Here is an 11119-nt window from a genome sequence, read left to right as displayed (position 1 = left end):
TGGTGCTTCCCCAGCTTTACGTGATTAAGTAAGTCTGGGGCAGCGTCAAAATCCAAGGGTACTACAGGGCAAAACGCAACACAACACCCGCGTTGCTTTGTCTTACTCCATGTCTATGAGGCCAATCTTAGCCATGCAGAAGGGCTTTAAATCACTTCATAGATATGCTTGAGCGGTCTGCACCGCAGGAGTGTCCAAAAAACGACGCTCCATTGGCACAAGCCAGTCATCAATAAGTCGCTATTTGTATGAGGTTTATAGTTCAAGTTCAAGTTCAGGCATTTGTATAGCGCACTACTCACCCAGAGGGTCTCAAGGCGCTAGGGAGAGGGGTACATTATTTGTCGAATAGCCAGGTTTTGAGCTCTTTTCTGAAGGAGAGGTGGTTCTGTGTGAGGCGGAGGTGGGTGGGGAGTGAGTTCCAGGTCTTGGCAGCCAGGAAGGAGAAGGATCTGCCACCCATGGTGGATTTCCGGATACGCGGGACTGCGGCGAGGGCTTGATTGGACGATCTTAGTTGACGGGTGGGTTTGTAGAAGGACAGTCGAGTGTTGAGGCATTCGGGTCCTAGATTGTAGAGGGCCTTGTGTGCGTGGGTGAGAAGACGGAACGTAATTCTTTTGTTGACGGGAAGCCAGTGGAGGTCTTTTAGATGTCCGGTGATGTGATCTTGGCGCGGGATGTCTAGTATGAGTCTAGCTGACGCGTTTTGGATGCGCTGGAGTTTTTTCTGTAGTTTTGTTGTGATTCCGGCGTAAAGTGTGTTACCATAATCCAGTCGACTCGTAACCAGAGCGTGGGTGACAGTCTTTCTTGTTTCGAGGGGGATCCAGCGGAAGATCTTTTTGAGAATGCGAAGTACGTTGAAACAGGAGGACGAGACGGCATTGACTTGTCTGGACATCGAGAGGGAGGAGTCTAGGATGAAGCCTATATGTGTCCTCTTTACTGCTTCGCCACTCTTCCTGCCTGTTCAGCATCCTCACATGAAAAAAGATGTACCTTGGTCCCAACAGCATCAAGTCCCACATACCTGATCTACTCTTTGACAGCTGTCCACACCAGCAGCCAGCTTTGGGTCAGTATTTATGAAGGGAGTTATTGCAAAACCTACATCGGGCTGTGTATGGCCAGTTCCACAGCCCTCTTGTTCATGATGCCACCATGGTAGATCGTATAGTGTGGTGAGACTGTGCATTAGGACCCTTGCGGTTCTGGGCGGACCCACCAGAGGAATTAGGTAACTTGCTGGGAAGTGTTAAGGTGTGGTTATTAATGGTTATGACGGAGTGTGCACTGTGTTATCGTACGCTGAGGAATAAAGACGTCTGCTACAGAGCTCCGTGTGTGGCGTATTCATTTGCATGCTCCCGGGCTGGGGAGGACGCTACAAAATGTAAACATCTACGAGCAGTCTAACATCTGCAGCTGCCTGCTGGATGAGGTTTTGGTGGTCGCTGTAACATCTGTCATTAAAAGCACTCACTGCTTTCCACTGTGAGGCTTCTTAATACCTTCTCACATTCCTCGTCATGCATCACAACCCCTCACCGCAACCAATGGACCTGCCAGTTGATTCCACTGTCGGAAGGACTGCGCTCTTCGCAGACCGCATCTCGCGCAGTGCGCGAGCGCCCTACCGCCTGCTGGGCCTGTCACTGTCCAATGCAGCTGGAATTTGATCTATATTTAATATAAGGATGCCATTCAGTGACTTGGCCTCTGGGTGGAATTAGACGTCAATTATGTTTATTGCCCGGGACACCCCCTGCCTGATCTGTTCGCAAAACGGTGCATCCACCTTCCCCTGTCCATCCTACTTACGTCACTGCAGCAGCGCTCATAGTATCACCCGTTAGTAAGGCTGAACACAGCGCTGGCCCTAAATCAGATTGAACCAGATTGAGCCGTGGGTGGAAAAAAAATGGTGTCCGTTGTGGGGGCGGGGGTCGTTGTGGTGTGACAGCAGGAGGTGTAAGGACGATGGAAAGAGGGCAGGGGGCTGATGGGGTGCTAACAATTATGCTGAGGTACATTAAGGGCTGATTACAAAGTCTTTAACAGGACCCGATTGAGGCCAAATGGGATGGACTGCCTGCTGTTTGCATGACATTAAGTCAGGCAGCTCACTGCTGCACCCCTCGGAAAACTGGTGCCCCGGCCCTGGGCCCAGCTCGCGCATGCCCAGGGCCGGCCCTGGCTGAACAGGTACATGCTCTGGCCCTCAACACACTCTCATTACCTACTCGTTAGTCATCCTCGCCACATGACTAACGAAGTGGGCTTCAGCTCTACACCAGAACCCTCCAAAGCAAAAGTTAGCCTCCCATGCCTCCCATCCCTTCCCAATATGGCCGACCCATACACTCCATGACCACTATAAGAGGCGGGCCGGCCCAACCCCAAAGCCACCTGAAACTACCAAGCCACAACATGAAGCCGATAGCCAGACAGGGAGGGAGGGACGGGAACTCATGTGGCGAGTAAGACTAACTCAAAGTAATGAAGATTACCGGTAAGTAACCGGGGCATTACTAACAATCATCAGCAAAGCCAAACAAAGCCAATAGCTCCTAGCTTTGAGAACCATTAGTTTTGCTGATTTTTTTAGCCATGCTGTACGGCCTCCCCAATACTGTGCATCATGTCTGAATACGGAAGGAAAATCCTATGACGCAGCACCTACAAAGTGAAGTGGTGTTTTTTTGTCTTTCCCGATAATACGAGTTGGACCAGCAAATAAAAAGAAAAAAAATTGTCCAACTGTTTCTTTGAAGTGATGGTGGGAGAGAGCAACATGGGCCCAGGTGGTGAGGATCAACACACGGGATGCAGATGGAGGAAGTAATACTGTGGGTAGGGGGTGAGAAGCACTGGGCATCAGAGAAAGAGGGCATGGATGGAGGAAGCAACAAAGAAGGTGGGGAGTGGAAGAAACACAAAGGGCGGGTGGGAAGGAGAAGCACCAGGAAACAGAGAAGGAGGGCGTAGGTGGGGGAGGCAACACAAAGGGTGGCGTAACAGAAGCAACACGGAGGGTGGTGGCAGAAGGAAAATTAGCAGCCACGAAAGCAACGTGGAGCAGAAGAGATAGATGCATATGGGCGAGAAAGCAATAGGGGGAGGACACAAGAGTGATCGCAACGTGGGGGGTGGTGGTGACAAGCATATGGGCAACAGCGGGTAACACATATGGTGGGGGAGGGCTGTGCATGAAGGAGACAGCTAGAAAATACATGCACTCTCTAAGAGTGCTTAACCAAAAAGAAAAAAGTAGTGCTTGAAAAGCAACCAGTGGAAGCATAGAAGCCGACCAATCAAGAGAGATAGTAAAGTGTCCGTGCTCTGTGGGATGGACAAACACAAGATTGTCAAGCTGGGACACAAATGTGAAACAGGTAAAAGAGAGTGACAGGAAAGCCAACCAATAGTAGGCAATGGACGGGATCCAAGCCCCTGTGCGTTCTTGGGGAGCCCACAACATGTCTATCGTAGCCACACAGCTGCGCTTTCTGGTAGGCTTGACCTAAAACACACACACATATTCTCCATTCACACTGCATTCATGCACATTACCGGCTACACTTGGGTACCATCAATACATGTGTATCTGTAGAGATAAGTATGTAGATAGATAGACAAACAGACAGAAAGAGGTACTGTAGCACTATAAGTACACATAACTAATCCCTAGTGCACCAACCCCAATTCTAATCAGTGACCCTCCAATTATACTCAAATGTCAGCAGTGGTCGTAAAAACCAGACGAGCTTTCCCACCCAAACAGGGCATTTCCCTAGGATTAGTTTAATTTGTATTAAGTTTTCATTTAAGGTGTTATGCAATTACCTGTGGATGAAAGTTTGGCTTGTGAGTCGTGCCAAGTTGCATTTACTGCATAATTTCTGCAAAGGAAGTCGTGCAGTTTTGACCCAGCCTAGTTTCAGTGTCTCACTACCACCCTCACTGACCAAGTCCCCATTGCCCCGGATCACAGCTCCCAGGCTGTTTTTATATTTCTTAAGCTAAGGCTTAGGGAGAAGGCGACGGATACCTGAAAGGCTCAATCCGGGCTGACACCCTCATTTAAAGCTCTGAGTGAGAAAGACTGGATCTCTGTACAGCCTAATGGTTTGTCTTCTTCATTTCAGCCAGGCCCCCTGCATGGCCAGCCTAGGTTATGTTTTTCTTTTAGGTAAGAGTTAGTAAACTCCACCTTGATACACATGTACCTTCCACGCCTGGAGCAGGAAGGAGGCGAAGGCACTGCCTGGGGTCGGCCGCCATCTTGCACTGAGCACTGGGAAGGAAGCTGCTATCAGCCCTCAACTTGAGCATGGATACCCAGAAGGAAGCAGGCCATGGCACTGCCTGGGGTCGGCCACCATCTTGCACTGAGAGCTGGGAAGGAAGCAGCTATCAGCCCTCAACTTGAGCACATGTATCCAGCAGCAAGGAGGCCGAGGCACTGCCTGTGGTCGGTCGCCATCTTGCACGAGAGCCGGAAAGGAAGCATCAGCCCTCAACTTGAGCACATGTACCCTCCAGCATACAGCAGGAAGGAGGCCGAGGCATGGCCTGGGGTCGGCCGCCACATTGAGCACATGTACCCAGAAGCAAGGAGGCCGAGGCATGGGCTGGGGTCGGCCGCCGCATTGAGCACATGTACCCATAAGCAAGGAGGCCGAGGCATGCCCTGGGTCGGCCGCCATCTTGCACTGAGCGCTGGGAAGGTAGCAGGTCTCAGCCCCCACCTTGAGCAAATGTACCCTCAAGCATACAGCTGGAAGCAGGCCGAGGCATGGTCTGGGTCGGCCGCCATCTTGCACTGAGCGCTGGGAAGGAAGCAGGTCTCAGCCCCCACCTTGAGCACATGTACCCTCCAGCATACAGCAGGAAGGAGGCCGAGGCATGCCCTGGGGTCGGGCGCCATCTTGCACTTCGCGCAATAATCAGGCCACACTGTTGTTAAGCATAAAAGGCCATTTTATTAGGACCAGACTGCACCAACATAACACAAATTTACAACAATCAACAAAAAACAAATCTCCCCCCCAACATCACTCCAGCTTCATACACTCCAGACTCTCCTTCCATTCCCCTCCACGTCTCATTCCACTCTTCATCCCTTGGCACGCTCTGCCAACCCTACCCCAAAACCCTAAAAACTGTAGTGTGGGCTGGTGGCCTTCAAGACTATTCCCACACAGCAAAGCCAGACTACCGGAAGAGGAAGTCGCCTTCCTCTCCTGCACTCTTATACCCACCCCCCAAACCACACCCCTTCCCTGCGTGAAAGACCCCAAGGGAAGACTAGACTGCGTCTTCGCTTCCCCTGGGGCCCTCCATCGCGCAATAATCAGGCCACACTGTTGTTAAGCGTAAAAGGCCATTTTATTAGGAACAGGCTGCACCAACATAACACAAAATTACAACAATCAACAACAACAAATCTCCCCCCCAACATCACTCCATCTTCATACACTTCAGACTCTCCTTCCATTCCCCTCCACGCCACATTCCGTTCTTCATCCCTTTCCTCCAATCTCTCTTCGCATCCTGGCACTACTCTCATGCCACCAGTCGCCCCCCCATCATTCACTCCTCCCCCCCACGAGAGGTGGGTGCGCCCGCTAGTGACTCCCCCACCCCTCCCAACTACCGCTAACCAGAGAACCCCTTTTAGGGCGGTTACCTACCACCCCCCCCCCCCCCCCACGAGGACTCCACTGTGCATCTTTCGCCTCCTATCCCTCAAGCATTCCTGTGACACTATATCGCCTCATTCCACAACTTGCTCGCCACATCCCTCGCTTCCATCATATAATAGGCATTCCCAAGTATCGAAAGATGCACTCCGTCATCCCTAAAAAGCAGCCCTTCCTCAAGTCATATTCCAGGGTGGGCTATCACCTTAATGTCTCTGTCCTCACAAAAAACCCTCATAGCCCTGTTCAATTTCCTCCGGGCTTTTTCGACTGCCCCATGCTTGTTTGCCCCTTTCCAATTTCTCCTGGGAACAAATTCAGTCCATGCAATGCAGGCCCCAGATCATTTCTGTTTCATCACTTCCAGGTCCCTCTGCATCAGCTGCAAGAGCGCCAAACCCGACAGCTGAACCAAGTCATTCTCCCCCAAATGAATGATCAACAGATCCGGGCATCCTTTTTGAGGGACCATCTTTGCGAGCCAGGGCAACAGTGCCCCCTATCGCATCCCCCCTTTTCCCCACCAATGCACCTGTTGTTGTCCTCTGAGTCCCAGGTTATGGCCGTATACCTGCTGCTCTGCATATTTCGAGGCCCAGTGCCCAAATGAATGCCCCACAATCCATGTCACTGTCTTGGCCACTGGTCCGCCCACGCAACCTACGAAAGAAAAATAGATTAATACACACCCTAGTCTACAGTGAACATCAACCCCAAACACCCCGGCCTCCAAAATCCCAAGACCCTATTTCCGAACGTAACGTTCACAACACCTTGACTTCCACCTACCAATCCACCGGATCCTATCCCACGACCACCCCAACCTTGACGCTGCTGTCGCTGCCCCAATTCTAAAAGAGTGTGTCCCAAAACCTGCTGGATTCAAACCCAACCTGCCAACTGCCATACGCAACACTGCCAACAACTGAGTCGCCATAACCCTAGCTCCAGAGGCATGACAGAAAATCTCACCCTCTGCAACCCCCACTCGCTGCACAAACATCCTCCACTCGGCCACCGGTCACATCCCCCCCACCCACTTTCCCACAACCAGACCCATCTGTCCCTCCCCAACTGATCCGTTTTTGACTGGCCCAACCAAATCCCTAGTCATCCCATCTCCAACCGGACCTCCTCAAACCTCCTACCACTCCTAGCCCTTGTCCCCAACAACTCCGAGACCCTAAAGGCCCCAAAAAACATCCACACCATACACAGCCTGAACAGATGAACCTCGGAACTATCGTAACATCACAAAGGCAACACTTCAACTAAACGAACCAACAACTCAAAGGTGACTGCTTCCCTCAAGACTCCCCCCCTTTTGCATTCCCTACCCCAACCCCTAAGCATCCTACCTATGATCACATCTTTTGTGGGGTCGAAACCAAAAACCAAACCACTATAAAAGGACAGCCCAGCCAATTTTCCCGCAATGGCTGCTGCTGACAACCTTTTATCAATACAGTGTAAAACAAACTGCAACACCCTTGCTCAATTACTGAACGAACTCCGCATGCCGCATGCTGCTGCCATCCCATGAATGCGCCAAACTCCTCCCACGCCAGTCTGTATGTTCTCCTCATTGATTCAGCCACAGAATTCTCCACCAGTCCTAACACCCTCACTCCCCAAAGGCCCAGACGCCATCCGGCAGTCTGGTCTTGCCCTGATCCGCTCCAGGTGCCAACCTCCGGAACCGCTGCCACTGCGAACGAGACAAAGCATCCGCAATGTCATTATTCGCCCCAGGGACATGTCTGGCTTGCAAAATACCATTCAAACTCAAACATCTCAACATGAAATTCCTCAACAAACGCAGCACTCTAAGGTCTCTTGCCTTTGGAAACATCCATAACAACGCGGGCATTACCCCGCACTGCTATTACAACGCTGCTATTACAACGCAAGTCATTACAACGACTTGCGCTGGAGGGCGCAGTAGGATAGGGAATAGTTTAATTATCTATCCAACACCTTCCCTACTGTCAATGTGGGCTGGAGTTGGAATAGAAAATTAAACTATTCCACTATCCAGCGCCCCCCAACGCAAGTCGTTGTGACGACTTGCGTTGTAAAAACTGCGTTGTAATGGCATGCGGGGTAAAAGCCCGCATTGTAATGCCGTACAACCCTCGCCTTCTGTCTGTTGACCAACTCGACCACCGTCATATTGTCCACATGAAACAACACTGATCTGTTCTGGAACTCTACCCCCCACACCTCCAATGCCACCAGCAGGGGAAAAAAATTCCAAAAACACAATGCTCCTCCCTTGCTTCATCCACTGTGCCGGCCACTCCTACGCACACCACCTGCTATCCCAGAAAATGCCAAAACCCGCTGCCCCTGCTGCATCTGAATAGATCTGAATCTGCCAAATCGTCAGCTCCTCCACAAAGTCTAGGGACACCCTGTTGAAATCAGATAGGAAAGTCAGTCATGTCCTTAGGTCAGCCCGCACCCCCATGGAGATCCGGACCCTGTGATGTGGTAGGATTGCCCCCAGCATGGCCATGCCAAGCCGCCTGCAGAACGTCTTTCCCGCCCTAACCACCCTGCATGCAAAGTTCAGGAAGCCCAGAAGTTCCTGCACAGCCCGCAACGCAATCCTCTTTTCTCCGACTGCCCACAAGAGGCATGCCCGGATTTCCTCCACCATCGCCTGCGGGAGGCGCGCCATCCACTGAACGGAATCCAGCTCAATCCCTAAGAAGGTCAAGCAGGAGCTGGGCCCAGCTGTCACCAAAATGCAACACCATCTCCTTTAAATGTGACAGGGCCCTGCCACAAGTCTCGGATTGAGCTTCACCTATGAACAGGAAATCATCCAAATAATGTGTCACAACCCGATGCCCGCTACTCTGAGTAAAGCCCACTGCAAAAATGTGCTGAAAACCTCAAAAAGCGCGCAGGGAATGGCACACCCCATGGGCAAGACCTTGTCCACATAAATGGCCCCTGCAAACTGCATGCCTAACAGAGCAAAATCCGCCGGATGAATTGGCAAAAGGCGAAAAGCTGATTTGATATCGCATTTGGCCATTTCCGTCCCCCGCCGCTCATCCGCACTAAGCAAATGGCGTCATCCACCGACGCATAGAGCACCCGAGAGTCTACCTCCGCAATGAAATCATTGACGGACTGACCTTCTGGCCAAGATAGGTGGTGTATCATCCGAAACTCACCCTCTTCCTTCTTCGGCACTACTCCTAGCGGTGAAATGATCAATTGTTCGAGGGGCCACTCTGAAAACGGCCCCGCCACCCTGCGTTCCAACACTTCCTTCTGCAATTTGGCCGCCACCACCCCGGGCAATGCTTTTGCTGATTTAAGGTTGTCCGCCCATCTCCGCAACCTTGGCCCCTGGTAGCCTACCCTAAAGCCCACCGTGAAACCCCACTGCAATTTCAATGCCGCCTCCCTGTCCTGGTAACACGCGAGCCACAGGGCCATCGCCTTCACCTTAACCGGTGTAGGGGCCCTTCTGAGCAGGTTGTCGCCTACCCTTCGCATTTGTGGGTTGCCACTGCTCCAAAGGTGTGGCCAATGTGAAACACTGGGTGACCGCATGTCTCCCCCTGCATTTAGAGCATTCGTGCTTAAACTTACAGGGGTATCGCGAGCAATGTCCCTTGTTGTAGCTACAACAAGCATCGGTCGAGCTGGTGCCTGTTTTAGGTTGTGGGGCTGTGTGACCCGCGGGTGTAACCACTCCTCCTGCCCCAGACTGGGGGGCCGCGATGGAAAAGACCGGTAGGGATCCGGTAAACCACCCGCCGTATGAGTGGAAGCCGACGAGTGCGTTGATGCCATCCACTGCATCCATAGTTCCTGATCGATTTCACCCCAAGGTTTTTCGGGGTTAACACTGACTCGGGCCCTAAACTCCTCATCATAACTCACACACGCGAAGCCCCCAAACTGCAACTGGGCCTTCCTAATGATGTCCATGTACTTCAACAGTGGGATTGCCCTATCCAAATGCTTCTCACAATAGATACTTGCATATATGTGGAAAGCTTACGTCCAGTTTTCCATACTCACAGGTACCCTGGGTTGCCTAGTCAGTTCCCATTCCTCTTCCTTACAGCCCTCCTTCGCCTGCACCTCTTTGTGCAGCAGCTTAAATACATCTACATACTCATGTTTTCAAATTTTTTCCTTAATCTTCTCTGATAAGTCCGATCCTATCCTCCCCTTTTTCATCTTTGTCCTCCTTCCCCTCCTGTTTGTCCTCTGCCCCATTCAGTTTGTCAGTTTGTACCCCCGCCGTAACCACCTTCTTACCTGATGCAGCGCTCTGCGCCCCAATCCTTGACCAGCCCCTGCCCCCCCCCCCATGGTCCCTGACAGTCCCCTCCCCCACTCCCACCGATCTGCACGCCTTCTTCCTACCCAACTTCGGGCCCTCCTCCCAAGCAGCCCACCATTCGGCCTCACCTGTCAAGGTCGTCTGTGCCACTGCCGGTCGTTCTTCCGAGCTGCTGGCTTTGGATGTTGCCCCTTTCACTTTGCCCGTCTTCTTCCGAGGAGCCTGCAAGACACCAAGTCCACTGTTGCCCTGTCCCCTCTCCCCTGTCCTGTCCACGTCATCCCTCACTTCCCCTTCTTCCATCTCCTCACTCTCTGAACCATAACCCAGCTCCACCGCCAACTCATCATCCACCGGCTTCCACACCACCTCTCGGACCGCTCTTTTCACACCTTTCTGCACCTGCACGCCACATCCAAAACCACTCTCCACACCCGCCGCCATTGCCCCCCCTGCTGCTTCAAGGCGGCGTCCTGAGGCCGTCTTGCGCCCCACCGAACTTGCCACCCCTCTGCTGACCTCCGCCATCTGGGAACCCATCCGACCCCCCAGGTCGCTTTAACCTGGGGGGCTCTGGCATTGCCAGGCCTCGCTGCCGTCCTGGCCGTCCCTGTCTGCCCGGACCTAGTACCGCTGCCCCTAACATTCGCACCTCTTACCCTACCTGCCCCCTCCTTGTCTACCTGTTCTGCCCAAAGCTCCTCCTCTGAGGTAGGCGTAGGGGGCCCCTCCATCTCCTCCTCCCAGTCAGCCCCTGCCCTGATGGCTTCCAGCTCCGCCCACTGAGCATCTGACTCCTGGACCAGCCATCTCTGCTCCCTGATCTTGGACTCCAAGTCCATGGCCTCCCATCTATTCAATAATGGGGTGCAGTAGCCCCTAGGCCCTACTCCCTGCATGCTCCTCCAGGGGGTGGTCACCACAGGCAACCCCACACCCCCAGGCCTGACCCCCTCCACACCCTCGTTGACCTGCCTCTCCCCTGACTCTAGACTGGCCGGGGTGCTGGACCGGGGGCCCACTGATAGGTCCAGGGGGCACGCACCCTCCCCCGCAGCCCCGCCCTCAACATATGTCGCTTCCTCTCCTTCACTGC

General features: G+C 52.8%; 1 pseudogene; it reads right to left on the bottom strand.

Moving 5' to 3' along the window:
- Nucleotides 1–5772: 5772 nt before the first annotated feature.
- Nucleotides 5773–10467, bottom strand: LOC144826175 (uncharacterized; annotated as a pseudogene).
- Nucleotides 10468–11119: the final 652 nt, after the last annotated feature.

This window comes from Lissotriton helveticus, chromosome 3_2 (genome assembly GCF_964261635.1).
Source record: "Lissotriton helveticus chromosome 3_2, aLisHel1.1, whole genome shotgun sequence".
In the NCBI taxonomy this organism is placed as follows: Eukaryota; Metazoa; Chordata; class Amphibia; order Caudata; family Salamandridae; genus Lissotriton; species Lissotriton helveticus.
Note: the sequence above shows the minus strand (reverse complement) of the source record. Positions and strands in the feature narration are given on the sequence as shown.